The 20,285-nt window shown below is 35.2% G+C and overlaps 1 long non-coding RNA gene across 3 annotated transcripts in view; it reads left to right on the forward strand.

Annotated features, from left to right (window-relative positions):
- LOC139437973 (uncharacterized) overlaps positions 1–6,378 on the forward strand; it is a 208,276-nt gene extending 201,898 nt beyond the window's left edge. For all 3 annotated transcript variants that reach the window (XR_011647857.1, XR_011647856.1, XR_011647858.1), the window contains exon 4: positions 6,028–6,378. This is a non-coding gene — a long non-coding RNA (uncharacterized lncRNA). The remainder of the gene's footprint in view (positions 1–6,027) is intronic.
- Positions 6,379–20,285: the final 13,907 nt, after the last annotated feature.

Consider the following 20,285-nt stretch of genomic DNA (forward strand, 5'->3'; position numbering starts at 1 on the left):
TGCAGAATAATCCAAGTTGTGAAGGCTTAGACTGTAGCTGTCCAGAGAGACTGATGAAGCTTCTCGCCCCTTTCTCCCCTGCCTGGGGCAGGGATAGCATTTCAAGTATGGGCCACAATCTATGCAGTGTGAGTCCAAATTGACCACAGTTGCCCCAGTAGACTTCTAATTATTCAGTCTGTGAAAGCCAATTGTACCTGCAGTTACCTGAATAGGCTGGTGCAGGGCCTGCCAACCTCCTCCCTGCCAGAGGTGGAGCTGACGTCTAACCTAGGGCTGCAGGCTGATCTTAGTGAAAGAAGTCACTTCCTATCATCACTGTGATTTTCAGTCAGCTGGGCATCCCCTAATGTGGGGGGCAGAGTCAAAATGGCAGCCACCAGTCTCTTCTGACTTGGACAGTTTCACACCCTAGCTGTTTCTAGGGTTATAATGTAGCCAGCCAAGTCTACTTATCTCTAGCTGAAATCAGTGGCCAACATCTCCTCCCCTATTTTTGGGAAATGGAGCTTCCTATTCTAGCCACAGAGTAGTTCCTGAGGTAGTTTGCACTGCCAAAGTAGGATAATCACTAGCCTCCATGGCTTGGCCAGTAATTTTCCAGAGAGGCTGGTGCAGGTTCCCTCAGCTTTTTCCCTGCCAGAGGTGGGGTTTGGACTTAGGCTAGAGCTGCAATTTGATCTGTATGGAAAGAAGCCAGCCCCTGCACACACTGTGATTTTCAGTCCACCCCACTTCCCCTCATGCCAGGCATGAAGTTACGATGGCAGCTACCAGCCTCTTCCTGACTTGGACAGGCTCAAACTTTAGTTGTTCTTAGGATTATATTTTAACCTGCTGAATTTATTCATCAGTAGCTGAAATTGGTGCCCAACTGTCTCTTCCTTCCCCATTTTGGGAAAGTGGAGCTTTTAATTCCTGCCACAGAACAGCTCCTGAGGTGGCTTTTACCTCTAGTGGAGGATAGGCACTGGGCTCCATGGCATGGAGCACTCTACTTATGAATCTTTTCTGTAAATGAGAAGTCTCCTCCTTCCATTCCTTCAAGGATGTTGCAGGATGCTCTTTTGGCCTCCTGGAGTCTCCAAACAGGACTTTCAGCTGGCTCCAGATAGCTCTGGTCATTTACTAACTGCTCTGTTGCAGGAGCTGACTCTCCAACTCCTTACTCTGCTGCCATCTTGCCAGTTGTCTCCCATTGTTTTTTGTATACAGTTTTTTGTATAAAGTCTTATTCTTTTGGAAATGTACATACAGTTCTCCAAGCACCATTTGTGAAGAGGCATTCTCTTCCAATTGATTGGGTTTCATAGCCTTGTTGAATATCAAATGACTGTATATGCGAGGATCTATAACAGAACTTGCAATTCAGTTCCATTGGTTGGTCTATCATGCCAACACCATGCAGTTTTGACCATCGTAGCTTTGTAGTATAAGTCAGGTAGTGTGATTCCTCTGATTTCATGTACTTTTTCAATATGTGTTTGGCTATTCGGGGCCCCTTGCCTTTCCAAATAAATTTTATAGTTTTTCAATTCAATAAAGAATTCTGCATTGAATTTTATTGGGATTGTATTAAATATGCAGATTAGTTTGGGTAGGATAGATATCTTAATGATGTTTAGTCTTCCATTCAATGAACAGGGAATATTCTTTAATTTGTTTAAGTCTTCTTTGATTTTCTTTAACAGTGTTGTGTAGTTTTCTGTGCATAAATCATTTACATCATTCATTAAATTTATTCCTAAGTATTTGATTTTTAATTATTATAAAAGTTTTTTTTCTTGATTTCCTCCTCAGATTGCTCATTATTGGTGTATAGAAATGCTACTGATTTTTGCAAATTGATCTTATAACTCGTGATTTTATTGAACTCATTTAGAAGTTCTAGAAGCTTTGTTTTGTATTTCTCAGGGCTTTCTACTACAGGATCATGTCATCTGCAAATAGAGAAATTTCAACTTCTTCCCTACAAATTAGGTGCCTTTTCTATCTTTTTCTTGCTTCAGTATTCAAGCAAGGAATCCTAAAACAATGTTAAATAGAAGCAGTGACAGTGGGCATCCTGGTCTTGTTCCCAATTTTACAGGGAAAGCTTTTAGTATTTCACCATTGTATATGATGTTAGCTCTGGGTGTTTCATATATACCCTTTACCATATCAGAAAGTTTCCTTCTATTCCTGTCTTTTGCAGAATATTTCTTAGGAAAGGGTGCTATACTTTGTCAAGTGCTTTTTCTGTATCTACAGAGATGATCATTTGATTTTTTTCTTTTGAACTCTTTATATGGTGTATTATGTTGATTGGTTTTCTTATTTTGAAACACCCTTGCATACCCAGGGCAAAACCCACTTGTTCATGGTGTATAATTCATTTGATGTTGTTGAATATGATTATCAAGTGTTTTGTTGAGGATTTTGCCATCAAAGTTCATTCAAGAGATTGGTCTCTAATTTTCCTTTCTTGTGGCATTTTTGTTTGGCTTTCATATTAGGGTAATGATGGCATCATAGAACAAGTTAGGCAATGTTCCTTCTACTACTATTTATTGGAAGAGTTTAAGCAAGATTGGTGTTAGTTCTTTCCCAAAAGTTTGGTAGAATTCACCTGTGAGTCCATCTAGTCCTGTGCTTTTCTTATTTGGAGGTTATTGAAGACTGATTCTATCTCTTTATTTGTGATTGGTCTGTTGAGTTCATCAATTTATTCTTTCATCAATGTAGGCTTCTGTGTGTTTCTAGAAATGTGTCCATTTCCTCTAAATTATCCTTCTTATTGGCATATAATTTTCAAAGTATCCTCTTATGATACTCTATTTCTGTGGGATGAGTGGTGATATCCCCTTCCCCATTTCTTATGTTGTATATTTGCATATTCTCTCCTTTTTTCTTTATAACTCTAGCTAAGGCTTTGTCAATTTTATCAGTCTTCTTGAAGAGCCAGCCTTTGGTTTTGTTTATTTTTATCTAGTGCTTTCTTATTTTCCATTTCACTTAGTTCTGCTTTAATCTTTGTTATACCTTTTTTTCTTTCCTTTGGTGTTACTTTATTTCTTTTTCTAATTCCCCAGGTGTAAAGTTAGGTCTTTGATTCTAGCTCATTCTTCTCTTCTGATATTTGCATTTATGCCTATGAATAGCCCTCTCAGTACAGCTTTTGCTGCATCCCATAGATTTTGATATATTGTGTAGTCATTTTCATTCTTTTTAAGGTAGTTACTGTTTTCTTTTGAAATTTCCTCCTTGACCCTATGTTTGTCTAAGAGTGTGTTGTTTAGCTACCATATCTTTGTGCCTAATCTGGTTCTCTGACCACTACTGATTTCCAGCTTCATTCCATTGTGGTCAAACAAATTACTTTGTATAATTTCAATCTGTCTGAGTTCATAGTGAGTTTTTCTGTGGCCCAGCATGTGATCTATCTTGGAGAATGATCTATATGCACTTGAGAAGAGTGCATTTCCTGCTGCATTTTGATGTTGTATTCTGTATATAACTATTAGGTCCAGATCCTCTAATTTATTATTCAAAGTCTTTGTTTCTTTATTGATTCTTTGCCAAGATGTTCTGTATAATGTTGATAATGGTGTATTAAGTTCCCCCACTATAACTGCAGAGGCATCTATTTCTACACTTAATTTTTCCAGTGTTTATCTCATGTATTTTGAGGTGCTCTGGTTAGGTGCATGAATGTTTATGATTGTTCTTTCTTTAGAAATTACACATTTTACTAATATATAGGGTCATCTTTGTCTCTTACAATAGTTTTGCAATAAAAGTCTGTTTTATCTGATATTGGTATAGCTACTCCCACCCTTTTTCAGTTATTGTTTGCTTGTAAGACTGTTTTCCAGCCATTCACTCTCAGCCTTCTTCAATCCCTGGATCAAGGTGGGTTTCTTGTAGACAGTATAGAGATGGGTTAAATTTCCTTATCCATTCTGCCAATCTGTGTCTCCTGACTGGTGAGTGTAATCCATTAACATTCAATGTTATTACTGTTCAGGAATTACTTATATTAGCCATATTTTATTTGGGTTTATGTATGTCATGTATTGTTTTATTTCTCTTTTTATCTTTTTACTTGTTCTTGCACTTTCCTCCAACTCTTTCTCTCCTGCTTTTTTCTCCTTTCTACCTGCTGAACTCACTTTAGTATTTCTTGAAGTGCAGGTTTCTTATTGGCACACTCTCTTAATTCCTGTTTATCTGTGAATATTTTGAATTCCCTATCATTTTTGAATGCCAGCTTTGCTGGATAGAGAATTCTTGGCTAGAATATTTTTTCTTTCAGTACTTAACTATGTCATACCACTGTCTTCTTGCCTCCATGCTTTCAGATGAGAAATCAGCATTTAATCTTATTGAGCTTCACTTGTATGTGATGGTTCTCTTTTCTCTAGCTGCCTTTAGTTTTTTCTCTTTGTCTTGAGCATTGGACAGTTTGACAAGTATGTCTTGGAGTTTGCCTGTTGGAATTTTTACTCTTTGGGGTGTGCTGTGCTTTCTGGACATGTACATCCATTTCCCTCAATAGGGTGGCTAGTTTTCAGTCAATTATTTCCTCCAACACTCCTTATGTCCCCTTTCCCTTCTCTTATCCCTCTGGGATGATTATAATGCATATATTTGCATGTTTTATGTTGCTGTTTAAGTCCCTAATTCACTGCTGGATTTTTTTCTGTCTTTTTATCTATCTGATCTACTATCTGTTTGATTTCAGATGTGCTGCTTCCACATCACTAATTCTTTCCTCTGCCTGTTCAAATCTGCTGTTATTTGCTTTCATTGTATTTTTTATTTCTTGAATTGTGCCATTCATCACCATCATATCCATTATCTCTTTATGTATGTTTACAGTTTTTTTAGTATGTTCTCTCAGTATCTTCTTATTATCCTTAATCTCTTTCTTCACTTCATTAAGTTGGTCCATGTTATTTGCTCGGACAGCTTTGATTAGTTGATAGTTGTTCAATGTTCTGCATCTCTTTCTGGTTTTTAGTTTGTTCATTGGAGTGGGCCATGTCTTCCTTTTTCTTGAATTATGCCATTCATCACCATCATATCTGTTATCTTTTTATGTATGTTTACAGTTTCTTCAGTATGTTCTCCCAGTGTCTTCCTGTTATCCTTAATCTCTTTCTTCACTTCATTAAGTTGATTCATGTTATTTATTTGGACAGCTTTGATCAGTTGACAGTTGTTCAATGTTCTGAGTCTCTTCCTGGTTTTTAATTTGGTCACTGGAGTGGATTGTGTCTTCCTCTTTCTCAGTATGGTTTGTAATTTTTTGCTGCTGTCTGGTCTTCTTTTTCTCTTGCTGAAACCCAACAGTTGATTGGTGTCTCTCTCTACTCTAGGGTTTTATTGAGTTGCTCTTTTTGTGTGTGTGGTAAGTTTTCTCTTTGACACTTTGTCTTTCTTATTCTATTTTCTTGCTGTTGTCTATGTTCCCTTGAAAGAAAAAGATTAGGGACAGAGAAAGGGAAAGAGGTAAGATAAGAAAAAGAATAAGAGTAATAACAATATTAAAGTTAGAAGAGGAAATGTATAAGACCTAGGAAAATGAATATTTGCCCCATGTAAGCAGTGTAGAGTAATAGGAATAAAAAAAGGGAGTACCTATATTTGAATGGGGAAACAGAATAGAGAATAATATATAGAATGAATTACAAGGCCAGATTAATGAAGAGAGAGGGAAAGAGAAAAGGAAGGACAAAAATGAAAAAAAGTTGATAAAGGAAAGAAAACAGATTAGACTAGTTAGAAATGAAAACCAGAAAAATTGAGGACTAAACAAAGAGAGGTCGAATATAAGAACAACAACAGAAAGTGGAAGATTGAAAGATTAAGGAAGGAAAAGAGATAGCATTGGTAGATTTAGCAGTTTTTTATGGTTCATGAATTCCCAAAATAGATATTGGATTATGTTTGTATAATGGTCTGTACTGGGCATGATTCAAGTATGATTAGGGCTTTGATTGGGCCATGTCAGTAGGGTGAATATTTTGAATTCTCTATCTACAGGTAAAAGACATGGCAAGGGACAGAGTTGGCATTTTGATGCTGGATTTTGAGCTGAAGCCCCAGGAAGTAAGCATACAGAGGAACTTGGTCATAAGGAAAGAGAAAAGGTTCTGGGAAGATAACAAGCTTTTGCCTGGTAGTCTACAGCTGCCCTTGTGGAGATAGTAGAACTGAGCCCAGAGAGAAGCATACCCTGGGAAGAGAGAAACCCATGAAACCTGAAGCCTCACAGACATCAGCAGCCATCTTGCTCCAACATGTCACAAGACTTTGGTGAGGGAAGTAACTTATGCTTTATGGTTTGGTAACTGTGGGTTTCTATCCCAAATAAATACACTTTATAAAAGCCAACAGATTTCTGGTATTTTGCATCAGCACCCCTTTCACTGACTAATACAGTAGACAAAATAAGTATACACAGAAAAGGGGAAATTAAGGAAGAGGAAACACAGCAAACAGGAAACAAGCCAGCAGCACCTAGATAAAAAGGGGAAGGGGAGAAAAAGGGAAAAAAAGACTAGAAAACAAAAAAGCAAACAAATCCACAAGCAAGCAGTCAAAAAAAAAAAAAAAAACTAAGCAAAAACAACCTTCCCTCTTAGGACCCTGTGGAGCCTCTCAGGCTGTTGGTCATCAATCAACCACCCTGCAGCCTTCCCTCTACAGGTTTTGAAGTGGATTTTAGTGAGTAAACTAAGGTAATTTTTTCAAAAAGTAACTTTTTTTTAGGAAAAATAAGAGACCCAAGAGAAGCTAATACTAAAATAATGTCTGCCTTTTCCCTCTCCTAAAGTATTAGCTGGATGTTTGATATCCCTGTGGATCACTGCTGTAAGAGGATCTGGGACTTGAACTAGGGACCTCCTATATTCAAAGCAGGAACTCTTCCATTAAGCTAAACTTTCTCATTGGGTCAGTTAGCTCTTCAGAAAGCTTTCCAGTCACTTTCCTAGGGCAGATTTGTCACTGCATTTGGGTAGATTTCTGTAGATTTGGGATATGTTCCTGTCCCCCTTCTAGTAATATTGCTTTCTGTCCTGGGGTAGCAGGACACAGTAGCCTGTGTGAGTGGATCCCACCTCATCTCTCCTGGTCAGGTTGAGTCCCCTTTTGAAATTCAAATGGGGCCTTGGAGACTGAACTCACTGCAGAAAAATGACTCTCAACCCTCTTCCAGTCCACCCCCTTCTCCCATAGGACCCAAAATAGGCTCTTGGAAGCTTATTAAGTGCTTTCTACTGCCTGCCTCCCATATGGGAGTTGGAACTTTGATAGTTTTCAGCACAGGACTAGTTAATTGCCTGACTCCACCCTCCACCAGGCCTATCCCAGGATGGCTAGGTAAATCAGGCTGCCTAAGCAGTCTCACCTCTCCCCTCTTCCTAAGGCTACCTCTTTCCAGCTGGTATGCTCCTCAGAGCTCAAAGGGGGTAGAGGCAACCAAACCCACAGAAAGGAAACCCCTCTCCTTCCTTCACCAGAACCCTCCCACTCCCAGTAGACATTGGGGCTCCCTGAGGGTTTTTGCCTTGACAGTGTTACATTAGATTTTTCCACCTTATTTCCAGATACAAGCAATCAGTGCATGATATCCTGGGAACACCAAAAGGAAAATCATATGCTATTAGTAATGATTGCATCTAGGCAATCATCTATTTAAAGGCTTCTGTCATACATACTAGATAATGAAAGTGAGAGAATTGTACACTTTTATTTTCCCACTTTCATAAATCATATTAACCTAGACAGAATGAGACCTCATAATCATGCATATTTTGGTGGAATTCTAATACATACAGTGACTGTTTTGCACAAAAAGGTAATATGCCCAATAAAAAAATTCATGTGACCTTATATATTGTCATTATAAAGATTTTAGTTAATGTGTCAAAAGCAACTGATCAAAAGAACAGACCCTGGAATCAGATCAAAAAGATCAGCCAACTACATACGAAATGGCAAATATTATGCTTGTCTCAGAGTTTGTTCTACTTGGATTCAGAGGGGATCTAAGGAGACATGATATTTCTCATGTTTTTGATCCTGCACATCTTGGCTGTGGTTGGGAATTTTGGCATGATTGTAATTATCAGGACTGACATCCACCACCATACTCCCAAGTTCTCCTTCCTCCAAATTCATTACTTGCTGGACATCTGCTATTCTTCCACTATTGCACCCAGAACCCTGTGACCTTCTTGAAAAAAGACCAACAGTTTCCTTTTGTGCTTGTGAAGCAGGCTAGTAAGGTAGGGAATAGACAGATCTGGAACCTGTCAGAGAGTCCATGTGGACATCAGAAACCCCCGAGATGGCTGCAGGAGGAACCCCACCTCCAGGATTCTGCTACCCAGAACAAAGACTCCTTTCTCAGAACAAGGAGAGGCCCAGATGGTCCCTAGAAAGTTTATCATTGGGTCCTTACTAATGAATTGATGGGTGGGGTAATCAGTCCAAAGAGCAAACAACTGGAACCCCTCTGCTTCTATTAGCAAAGGGGCAGAATAATTAACAGTTTAAAATCCAGGCACAAACTGTAGCACAGGCTCTCACCTTGCTCTTTTTGCCTACACACCGTCCTGCCCTCTTTTTGTCATTTTCACCATTTTCCCTGCCCCACATGGCCATACAAGTAAACCTGGGGATTTATAATCTATAATGGGGAATTGTAGCTTGTAAATCAGCCCTCTTCATTCCTTTCATTCCTTTTCTCTCTACCCGGGATCCTACTCTGTTATTTTCTGTTATTTTATCCCATTTCTCTTCCCTCCATACACGAATAAATTACTGGCCTAACTCACCTGGCGTGCTTTTGAAATTCATTTCTGCAGCACAGCCAAGAACCTAGATAGAATCCAGTAACAGTTGTGCTTCTTATTTCTTCTTCCTCTCTTTTCTGAACCAGGGGGGACTTCCTTCTGGCTGCTGTGGCCTCTGACCACTTCATTGTCAAATGCAGACTTCTCCTATTTTCTGTTAGCATGTCTCATAATGTCTATGTACTTTTAATGTTGTAGTCCTACTTGGGGGGTGTAGTAAGTGCCATCATTCAAATAACAGTGAACCATAGGTTGTCCTTCTGTGGTTCAAATGAGATCAATGATTTTTTTCATTGATGCCTCCTTTTTTGTCCCTACATGTTAAAATACCTTTATAAATCAATTGGTTCTTGGTTTATGTGGCACCATTACTACCAGTATATTTTGGTAGTCTTGGTTTAATATATCTACATCATCTCAACCATTCTGATGATTCATATGGTGCAGGGATGCCAGAAAACATTATTCACATGTGCCTCCAACTTGACTGAGTTGAGCTTTTTTGGTACTGTTTTCTTCATGTATAAACAACTCAGTGCCATCTCCTCCATGGAGCCAAGGAAAGTAGCACCCATCTTTTACACTATTGTCATCCCCATGTGAACTTTCTGATAATACAGCCCAAGGAACAAAGATGTCAAGCACTCTGAGTTAGGGAAAGCAAAATCTCTCACTGATTTTTGTTGCCATGGGTCCCATCAATCATCCTGTATTTAGCTCAATATTGGTGCTACTTAAGCAGATTACATTTTAACACTATGGCATTTTGAAAGGATTTTGTTTAATTGTTGAAGTACATAATCTAGAAGATAGGGCACATTTCAGTTACCTTTCCAGTCCAATAAGAAATATAAATTGTAGGACTTGTGCTGAATAAAATTTAAACTGGAAGAACAGATAATTGGATGGATAAATATTCATGGTTATGTTACTTCATATTATAAATCATTTTTAACTATCAGATAACAATTATATAAAAATAATTCTGTACTACTATTAAAAATATCTATAGAAATTTGAATACAGCTAACCAAAACCAAATCAGTCCTTCCCAAAGGAAAGTAAACCATAAATATTTTACCTACAAATTTTATAATTAGCTAAATTAAAAATTGATATTTTTCATAATAGAGTGAAGATTTAATGAAATAAAATCATTTTATTCTTAAATTCTCATTTTAAACAGCTTTATTAATCTATAATTGACATGCAATGAATGTGTACATTTAAAGTGTTCAATTTATGCTTGATATTTATTCACTGGGGAAGCCATTACCATCAAGATAAGAACATTATTTTTATCACACCAAAAGCTTCCTTGGGCCCAGTTATAATGGTTAATTCATGACCCTCCCCCAATCCCTTTACTCCTCAGGCAACAAATGATCTCCTTTTCCAAGAGTTTAATATAAATTCACTTATAAATATGTACTTTTTCTTGCTTTTTCTTGGTTTCTTAGTTTCTTTCACACAGCATAATTTTGAGAATTTATCTAACTTGTAACATATATCTAGAGTTGATTCCTTTAGATTCTGACTGACCATTTCACCTCTTTATAGAAATTTCAGTTATTTCCAGATCAAGGCTATTACAAAAGAAGTTGTATTTAAATATTTATATGAACTTAAGCTTTCATTACTCTTAGGTAAGTACCTTGGAAAGGCTAGATTATATAGTAAGGAAATATTTAACCTTTTAAGAAATTTCTATACTAATACTCAAAGAGTTTTTACTAGCTTTAATTCCTACCACTGGCTTGTGAGAATTTTGAATTTTCCATATTCTCTCTAACATTTATATACATCTAATTTTAATCATTTTAATAAGTACATAGAGGTATCATTGTTTTAACTTGAATTTCCCACATGACAAATGATGTTGAAATTTTTTAAATTTTTATTTTACCATCTGTATATCATTGGTGAATTGTGTATTGAAATATTTTGCTCCTAAGTTTTCACTTGAGTATTAATTTTCTTATTAATGAGATCTGGGTGCATTTTGTGTTTTGTCAACACATGCCTATTCATGAAATATAATTTGCAAAACTTTTCTCCCAGGCTGTGGTTTGTCTTTTCATTCCCTTAACAATGTCCTTATATGAGTGAAAGCTTTAATTTTGTTTAAATCCAATTTGGTAATTGTTTTTTAAAATAAATTATTTATAATAGATCTTCTGTTTACTTATTTAAAATATTTTTGCCTAACATAAGGTCAAAGAGATTTTTGCCTGTGTTTTCTTCTACAAGCTTTATACTTTCATCTTTACATTGAAGTATGTGATCATTTTTAGTTATTTTTTTAATATGATACAAATTCTAGATCAAAGGCATTTTTTGGCATATAGATTCAAAAGTTTTAGTATCCTTTCTTGAAATACTATCATTTCTCCACTGAATAGTCCTTGTATTTCTGTCAAAAGTCAGTTACACACACACACAAACACACATACACATGCAGGATTGATTGCAGAACTTTTTTGTTTTGTTGGTCTGTTTCTCTTTCCACCAATACTACACTAGCTTTGTTACTCCAATTTTATAAGTCTTGAATCAGGTATTTTGTTCCTCCAATTTTTTTCTTATTTTTCAAAGATGTTTTAACAAATTTAGTTTTCTTCTTTTTTCTTTTTTTTTACTCTTGTGGTATTTCTACATGAATTTTAGGAACAATTCATCAATTTCATCAAAAAAGCTCTGTTGGGATTTTTGATTGGGATTGATTTTAAATTGTACAATAATTTTGGGGAAAAATGGCATCTTGACAATGTTTATATTTCCCCACTATAAACCCAATTTGCATTTCAAGTTATGTAGAATTCCTAATATCTCTCAGTATTGTTTTATGACTTTCAGTATACATGTCTTCACATTGTTATTTCAGATTTACCCTCAAGTATTTAATGTTTTGTGATGTTATTGTAAATGTTAATTTTTTATAATTTTTATTCAAACAGTTCATTGTTAGCAAATAGAAATAAAATTTGCTTGTATACATTGACCTTGTGACCTTAAAATTTGCCAAACTCAGTTATTTCTAGCAGCTGTTGAGTAATTGTTCAGCATTTTTAATATACAATCACATCACCTACAAATATGGTATTTTCCCTTTTATTATCTGATGGTCTTCTTGATTTTTGCATTTAAAGTCTATTAATCCATTTTGCCACTCTGTCTTTGAAGTGGAGAGTTTAACCTATTAATATTCAATATTATTACTGCAAATGCAGTACTTATTTCATCCCTTATAACCTTTGGTTTTTATAATTCATATACATATATTTTTGTTTCTCTTTTTACTTTTACTGATAATCTTCATGTTTTCACATAACTCCAAAATACTCTGTCTTTTCCTTTCAACTTGCAGAACTCCATTTAGCACTTCTTGTATAACTAGTTTCTTAGGACAGATTCTCTCAGTTTTTGTTCATCTGCAAATATTTTATAGTTTCCCTCATTTTTGAAGGACTTTTTGCTAGATAAAGAATTTTTTGCTGGCATTTTTTCTCTCAGTACCATAAATATATCATACCACTGCCTTACTATCCCCATGGTTTCTAATACTAATTAACACTTAGCATTATTGAGGAGGACCCTTCTTTGCAACAAATCACTTCTCTCTTCCTCCTTTCAGAATTACTTCTTTATCTTAGGCATTTGACATTTTGATTATGTGTCTCACAGTAGGTCTATTAAGATTTATTCTGTTTGGAGTACATTATACTCCTTAATGTGTATTTATACCTCCCATAATAGTTGGGAGAGTTTTGGACATTATTTCTCAAATATTCTTTCTGCACCTTGTCCCTCCTCTTCTCCTTCTGGGGTAACATGACACATATGTTTGTGTACATTGTGCTGTCATTCAAATTCCCAAGGCTTTGCACAAATTTTTCCTTACCTTTCTCTATCTGTTCTTCTGTCTACTGTTTTGCAGATTCTTTCTTCTGCCTATTCATATCTTCTGATGTATCCCTCTGGTGTTTTTTTAAATTATATCCATATAATTTAAACTATATATAATTATGTATAATCATATATATGTATAATCATATATATATGAGCTTACAAGACAGTCATGCATAACATGCATAATTCCCATACATCTTCCTTCCACCAACACCTTACATTGCTTTGGAACATTTGTTACAGATTATGAAAGGACATCATCAAAATATTCCAACTTCTGAATCTCTGCTGAAGTGTTAATTTCTTCTCTCTACTGGGCCATAACTTCCTGTTTCCTAGAAGGTCTTGTAGTTTTTTATGATGTCTAGGCTGCTTATTATCATAATGAGTTTACCCTGAACGTCAGTTTCTTCCTCTTGCTTAAAGATTTTTGTTGACTGGCTTTGTGTTAAGACTCTTCTTAGATACTTAGTCCACCTTATTCTAGGACTTTAGAAGGGCCTGTGATTAGCTGATCAGATTTTTTCAGCTATTCTTCATCTGATACTTGCCCTGGAAATGTGGTAAAATTTTTGAAATTGTATTTTTATATATCAGGAGACAGCTTTTGTTCCTTGGTTCCTTCTATAGGAATCTTGAACTGTTCAGTTTGTTTCTCTTTTGACTCTATAGTGTTTTACATTCCTTTCATTGTCCCTACCTGTTTTGTCTGGAAGGCAAATTCTGGGATTTGGTCATACCTAAGTGACTTTCCCAGGCCATTATTTTTGAGCCAAAACAAGGGGGTTCATAGCAGCTTCAAAGTGATCCTGATAGCTCCCTAAATCTGTGCTTTCCTGGCCTGCTCGGGAAATAAAACCTAACAGCTAAATGTCCCCTGCACCTTTGAGGAAGCACTGCATCTGTAATTCTTCACCAACTCTGAACCTCTTCAGGGTGGGGTTTAAACCATATATGCTGCTGCTTTTGTCCGGGATGTGCTGAAAGAAAAGTTCAGAGCCAGTACCCAGGGATCTAAATTTGCTGAACAAAAGCTGTGATCAGTAATTGGCCATGCCCACTCTTGCTTTGGGGAAAGAAGAATTTTATGTCCCTTTCTATCAACAGTGAGCAGGCCAGGGACTGGACCTCAAGACATCCATCTATGAGAGTGGGGGATGGGTGCCCATAGTCATTGTGCAGAGAGAACACCTCACTGTTCTTCACTGCTCTTCATCAGCCTTTTCCTCCTCCTCTTCCCTATTGCTTTACAGTGTTCTTCCAGCCTCTTGTGTCCCAGAACAGTTATTTCAGAGAGTACCTGCCTGTTTAATGGCTATTTTTGGAAGGACTGCATCCTGGTGCCCCCGACTCTGCCATATTCCCATCTCTACCTGATTGCTAGTTTGACCTATATATCAAATGTAGACAATTTTTAATTACTTTATAATTTCTAACTGGATTTCTTATTGGTGATGATGTTAATTCCAAAGTAGAGTTATACTGTTGTGTAGAAATCTGTCACTCTGATCCAGTTCTTCTTATGGTTTTATCATGTTTGATTTATATAGTTGAATCAGATTTATTAATTGAAGCTTAATTTAGAATTTTTATTTTACTTTTAAACTGAAGTTTTATTATTAAAGGGAGTCACTATCTTAAGAATATCTTTGGGAAACAGACTTGGCCCAGTGATTAGGGCATCCGTCTACCACATGGGAGGTCCGCAGTTCAAACCCTGGGCCTCCTTGACCCGTGTGGAGCTGGCCCATGCGCAGTGCTGATGTGCGCAAGGAGTGCCCTGCCACGCAGGGGCGTCCCTACCTGCATAGGGGAGCCCCACGCGCAAGGAGTGTGCCCCGTAAGGAGAGCTGCCCAGCGTGAAAGAAAGTGCAGCCTGCCCAGGAATGGTGCCGCCCACACTTCCCGTGCCGCTGACGACAACAGAGGTGGACAAAGAAACAAGACGCAGCAAACAGACACAGAGAACAGACAACTGGGGGAAGGGGGGGAATTAAATAAATAAATAAATCTTAAAAAAAAAAGAATATCTTTTTTGTAATATCAAAATTGTTTTGGCATGATATAGTTTGACTATCATTTTATCTTTATTTGTCCAAGTTAGCATTTCCCTCAGTGACTTTCAGTGTTTTCATTTCCTTATGTTTAAACAACCTATAACCTGATAATATCACATTTAAAATATTATGTGAAAATATTGTCTTTTGCTTATAAAACTCAATATGAGTTATTGATAATTATTATATCTGAAATGATTTCTTCCACCTGTTAAAAAAACATTATTTTCTAACATTTTTCCTTTTGTCATATTTTCTAAAATGGATTTTTTGTTGTGTAAAAATTTGTTTACTGGTTTTCTAAAAACTAGTTTTAAAGGTTTTGGTAGAAACTGTAACATCAAAACTTAACGTACTAAATTCTAAAATAAATATTCTGTAGTCATTAATAGAAATTTCACTGTGATCAGTGAACATTGTACATTATTCTCTGCAGAAAATAATCTATACTTACTGACATTAATATTTGTACAAACCTGTATTTAATCACAACATTCTGTAAGTTTCTAAATTTGTTTATATGTTACATTACTTTTGAGGTTCATTCTCTATACATTCCACCTTTCTGGTCCATAACATTTAACAACACTTCTACCTAGCAAATTATATTACATGTTTGAAAATTACTAATTTTAAAAGTAGCAAATATTTAAAGATAATTACTATTGAATATATGGAATATAATAACTGACCAAAAATGATGTTTCATAAGATTAAATAACAAAAGTATCATACTAGTTAACATAATATATTTTTTTCATTAGAGTTGGATTGCCAAAGATGGAATTACAAGGAATGGATTTATACCTCCTTAAAACAATAAGGTAAAAGTATGTGAAATAGTATTTCTCATGACATTGGTAGTGAAGCAGTTGAGGATGATAATCCATGAGAGAAGAGATGAAAATGAGGTGATCCCTATGCTTGCTCCAGTTTCTGCCTTGATGGAATATCCAGCTCATGGCTTAGGTTGCTGATTCCAGGCAGAAGCTGTCAGACTCACTGAGATGAGGAAATAAAGCCAGATTATGGAGGGGCCAAGAAATTGAAACTTCATAAGACAGATCATCAGAGAGTACAGAGCTGCACAGAGGTTAAATCCTGGGGATCTAGAGAGGCTCCCATCAGGTACTTGGCCAATTATTGCTCATTACATTAGTGTAAGGAAACTCCCCAAGGGTGGAGAGAGAAACCCTAAAAAAATAGTATGAGTAGCAATCAGTGATGGATGCACGTATCCAGGAATTGTCCCTGATACCAAGAGTCAACTAGAAAATATAAAGACACTCTGGGTATTGGTTACAGTACACAGGAATATACTGTCTTGATAGTGGGGAGAAATTAGACTGATGACCACTGTTCCTACTGACCTTTAAGTATATTTTAAGCAAGTCCCCAAAGACTCAAACTGTTTCTAAGTAACATAACTGAGCCTCATAGCAAAGTCCAGGAGTATTTATATGAGCATAAAAATATCCAGGATTTAGAATGATAAAATTCACAGTTCAATAAAAAATTACCGAGCATGAAATGAATTAGGGAAATATGACCACTTGTAGGAAAATAACCAAGTCATTGTAAACCTGATACAGGCAATATAATTAGTGGAAAAGATATTGACACAATTATAACCATATTATTTTCCCATATAGTACACATGAATCTAGTTCATACTTTTTAAACATCTTAATATATTTTGTGTTTTGATATACTATAGTTTTTCAAATCATATTATTTAATTGACCTAGGTTTTTACAGTTACAAAAATTAATCCAAGGTATGTTCCTGCATCACCCACTTTGCCACTGCACACCTATGGTTGTATATTAATAAGATAAACCCACAGGTTCTATGGTCATGGCAGATGTCTCTGGAGTTTAGTGTCATGTCAGTGGGCCTTACTTTGGAATTTGTGTTTCTGAGAGTGATGGAGTTGGACTCAGATGTGACCTTTCTACACAGGCCTCTTCTGTCACTTTTATTGAACCTGTGGTTGGTGCTAGGTTTGGTTTATACTCAGGAGACTTGAATCTCTGAACTGGCCATGTGCCAGCTGGGCCCTGAGACTCAGCAGAGTTGCAACTCCTACTCTCTGATTCATTGGACTTACTCATGTCAGCCAACAGGGAGGGGAAAATGGTCAACCACCAACCAGGGAACCAAGAGTGCCTACAACTGCAAGCAGAGGAATTGCATCCATCATCATATGTGGAATCTAAAACCCCTCTTGATATAGAAGTGGAGCAGACATCATGCACAGAGGATGGAGACTAAAATATGGATTAGAGTGGACTTACTGATATTCTACTATAGAACTATTGTGACTAGTAATGGAAGAAATTGTAGCATTGATGTGGAGAAAGTGGGCATGGTAGTTGCTGAGGGCAGGGAGAGGGAAGAGATGTGATATAGGGGCATTTTTAGGACTTGGAGTTGTCCTAAATGATATTGCAAGGTCAGATGCTGGACATTATATATCCTGTCATAACCCACTGAATGGACTGGGGGAGAGTGTAAACTACAACATAAACTATTATCCATGGGGTGTAGCAGCACTCCAAAATGTATTCACCAAATGAAATGAATGTGCCACAATGATGAAAGAAGTTGTTGATGTGGGAGGAGTGGGATGGGGGAAGTATATGGGAACCTCTTATGTTTTTTAATGGAACACTTTTTGTGATCTATGTATCTTCAAAAAATACAATTAAAAAATGATGGGGGTGGGTGGGGAGTGGGGTGTATGAGAACTTATGTTTTTTAATGTAACATTTTGTGTGATCTATTAGCTTTAAAAAAGATAATTAAAAAATAAAATAAAAATTAGGATATATTCCTTTTAAAACTTTTACTGAAATATAATTCACATATCATAAAATTCACACTATTAAAGTGTGCAAGTCAGGGGTTTTATTAGATTCAGAAGGTTATGCAATCATGAGTACTATCTTATTCTAAAATATTTTCATCACCCCAAAATAAAATGTATATTTACCCATTTTAATCATTTTTATAAAATTTTATTGTTGATTCTAATAGTTATTTTTATAGTCTGATTGCAATTAATTTATCAGATATATTATTGCTACATATATAAATATATACATATTTATATATATGTCATAATTCTTGCAAATATTTCTCTCACTTCTATGATTCTCTTATTCTATAATTTTTTCCAATTTCTTCATGTCCTTTGAAGCAGACAATTTAACTATGTTTTCTGTTGATACATGTGTCTTAGCTCTCATATTTATTAAAAGAATGTCTAGAGCAGAGCCACAATATTTACCCTGTTGTTTTCTTCAAAGATTTTAATAACTTATCTCTTAGATTTAGGGCTATGATCACTTTGAGTTAATTTTTGTATATCATGTGAAGTAGAAGTACAATTGCATTATTTGCATTTGGATATTCAGTTGCTCCTTGTACCATTAAATGAATAGATTATACTTTCCCCAATAAATTGTTTGCTCCCTTGTCAAATATACATGTTATCCATATGTACAGGAAAAATAACTTGAAACTTGGAAGATATAAGAAAGAACAAAATCAAACTTCTAATGGCTTAAGAAATAAAATATGTGAATGAATACACCAGATGGGAATATTGGCAGATAAAGCATTGAAGAGAAAAGATTAGTGAACTTGAAACAGTAATAGAATGTATCTAAAATGAAACACAGTGAGAAAGAGAATAAATAAATAGTGTAAGTGTTCAATGGAAGAAATTCAAGTGGCCCAATATTCCAGTAATTAGAGACCTCTAAGGAGAAGAGAGGGAAAAAGTAAAAAACACAGTCCATTTCTTCAAAAAAAGAAGAACTCATCAAAAATAGTCCAAGATAAGAATAAATAGTAAAGGAAATTCTGTAATCATAAGGATAATAATGGTAGAGCAGAACATAGATAAACATAAATGAAGATCATAAGAAAGGATGATATATTGGGAATTACATAAGGCTTTTTTTCTTATTATTCAATCTCTTTAAAATATTATTGTGTACTTAAGTAAATATATCCAAATGGTACAGGTTAGTAATATATGGGAAAAATGTAATGAAACAGCAGAAAATTCAAGAGCAGAGAAATGAAAAACTAAAATTGTAAGGTTCTGAGGTTGTTTAGAGAGCGGTAAAGATTGCTGTATAACAGAATTTATGTTGAAATACATGTAAAAAAGAGTTGTAGTGAACAATACAGAAAAGTATATAAAATTAAATTACAATACTATATATTCAATTTAAAGAAAAAGGAACAAAGATCATTGAGACAAGTATAAAAGCAAAAACAGATGATAGGTTTAAACCCAACCACATTTATAATCATGATATGATAACAAATGTAAATTGACTAAAGACCTCTATTAAAAGTAAAAAGTTTTAGACTGTAAATATGTAAGGACAATATACTTTGTCTATAGAAATCACACTTAAATATAGAGAAACAAACAGGTTAAAATTAAAAGATGGCAAATAGCATATGATACTACATAGAAAATATCATTTTTTTTGAAAAAATATATATATTTCAGGCGAAATCAATTTTAGTGCAAATAATATTACCAGGACAAATAAATGTCATTTCATCGTTTTTAAGATTTCTGTTCATCAAGATGTCATAGCAATCCTAAACATACATGCATCTAATAACAGAACATATAAGTATATATCTAAAACAGTTTAAAATGCAAGAAGAAATACATAAATTCATGATTATTTTGAAAATGTTAACACTCTTCCCTTACTGATTGATAGAATATATAGACAAGAAAATCAGCATTTTATGCAAGATTTGAACAGCACAATCAACAAACTTGATCTAATTTTCATTTATTAAATACTACATAACAATAGATGTGTACACATTTATTTTACAAGTGCATATGGAAAATATACAAATATAAACCATATTTTTTTAAAAAATTCTATAGAATGCAAATCATATAACATATGGTTTCTGATGATAATAGAGTAAAATTAGGACTCCATACAGGAAATATATCATGACAGATTCAAATATTGGAAGCTAAATCAGTCACTGCTAAAGAATACATGGTAATAGATTAAAATTAGGACTCCATACAGGAAATATATCATGACAGATTCAAATATTGGAAGCTAAATCAGTCACTGCTAAAGAATACATGGGTCAAAAGGGAAATAAAAATTGAAATTAAAACTGTTTTGCCCTTAATTAAAATTCAAAATTTGTAAGGGCAAGATCTAAAGAAGTGATTAGGGAGAAATTTATGGCAGTAACCTACACTAGGAAAAAATTAACATTTCAAATTAGTGACCACAGTATTAACTGTAACAAGCAAAATAATAATAGGATATTTAACACAAATAAACAACAGAGGAAAGAAAGCAAACAAAAAGGGCCAGCATAAAAATCCATTAATAATGACATAACACCAAAGACACCAAAAGCTAGTTCACTTAGATAATAAATAAAATGTTTAAATTTCCAG

The sequence above is a fragment of the Dasypus novemcinctus genome, chromosome 31, assembly GCF_030445035.2.
Source record: "Dasypus novemcinctus isolate mDasNov1 chromosome 31, mDasNov1.1.hap2, whole genome shotgun sequence".
NCBI classification, from domain to species: domain Eukaryota; kingdom Metazoa; phylum Chordata; class Mammalia; order Cingulata; family Dasypodidae; genus Dasypus; species Dasypus novemcinctus.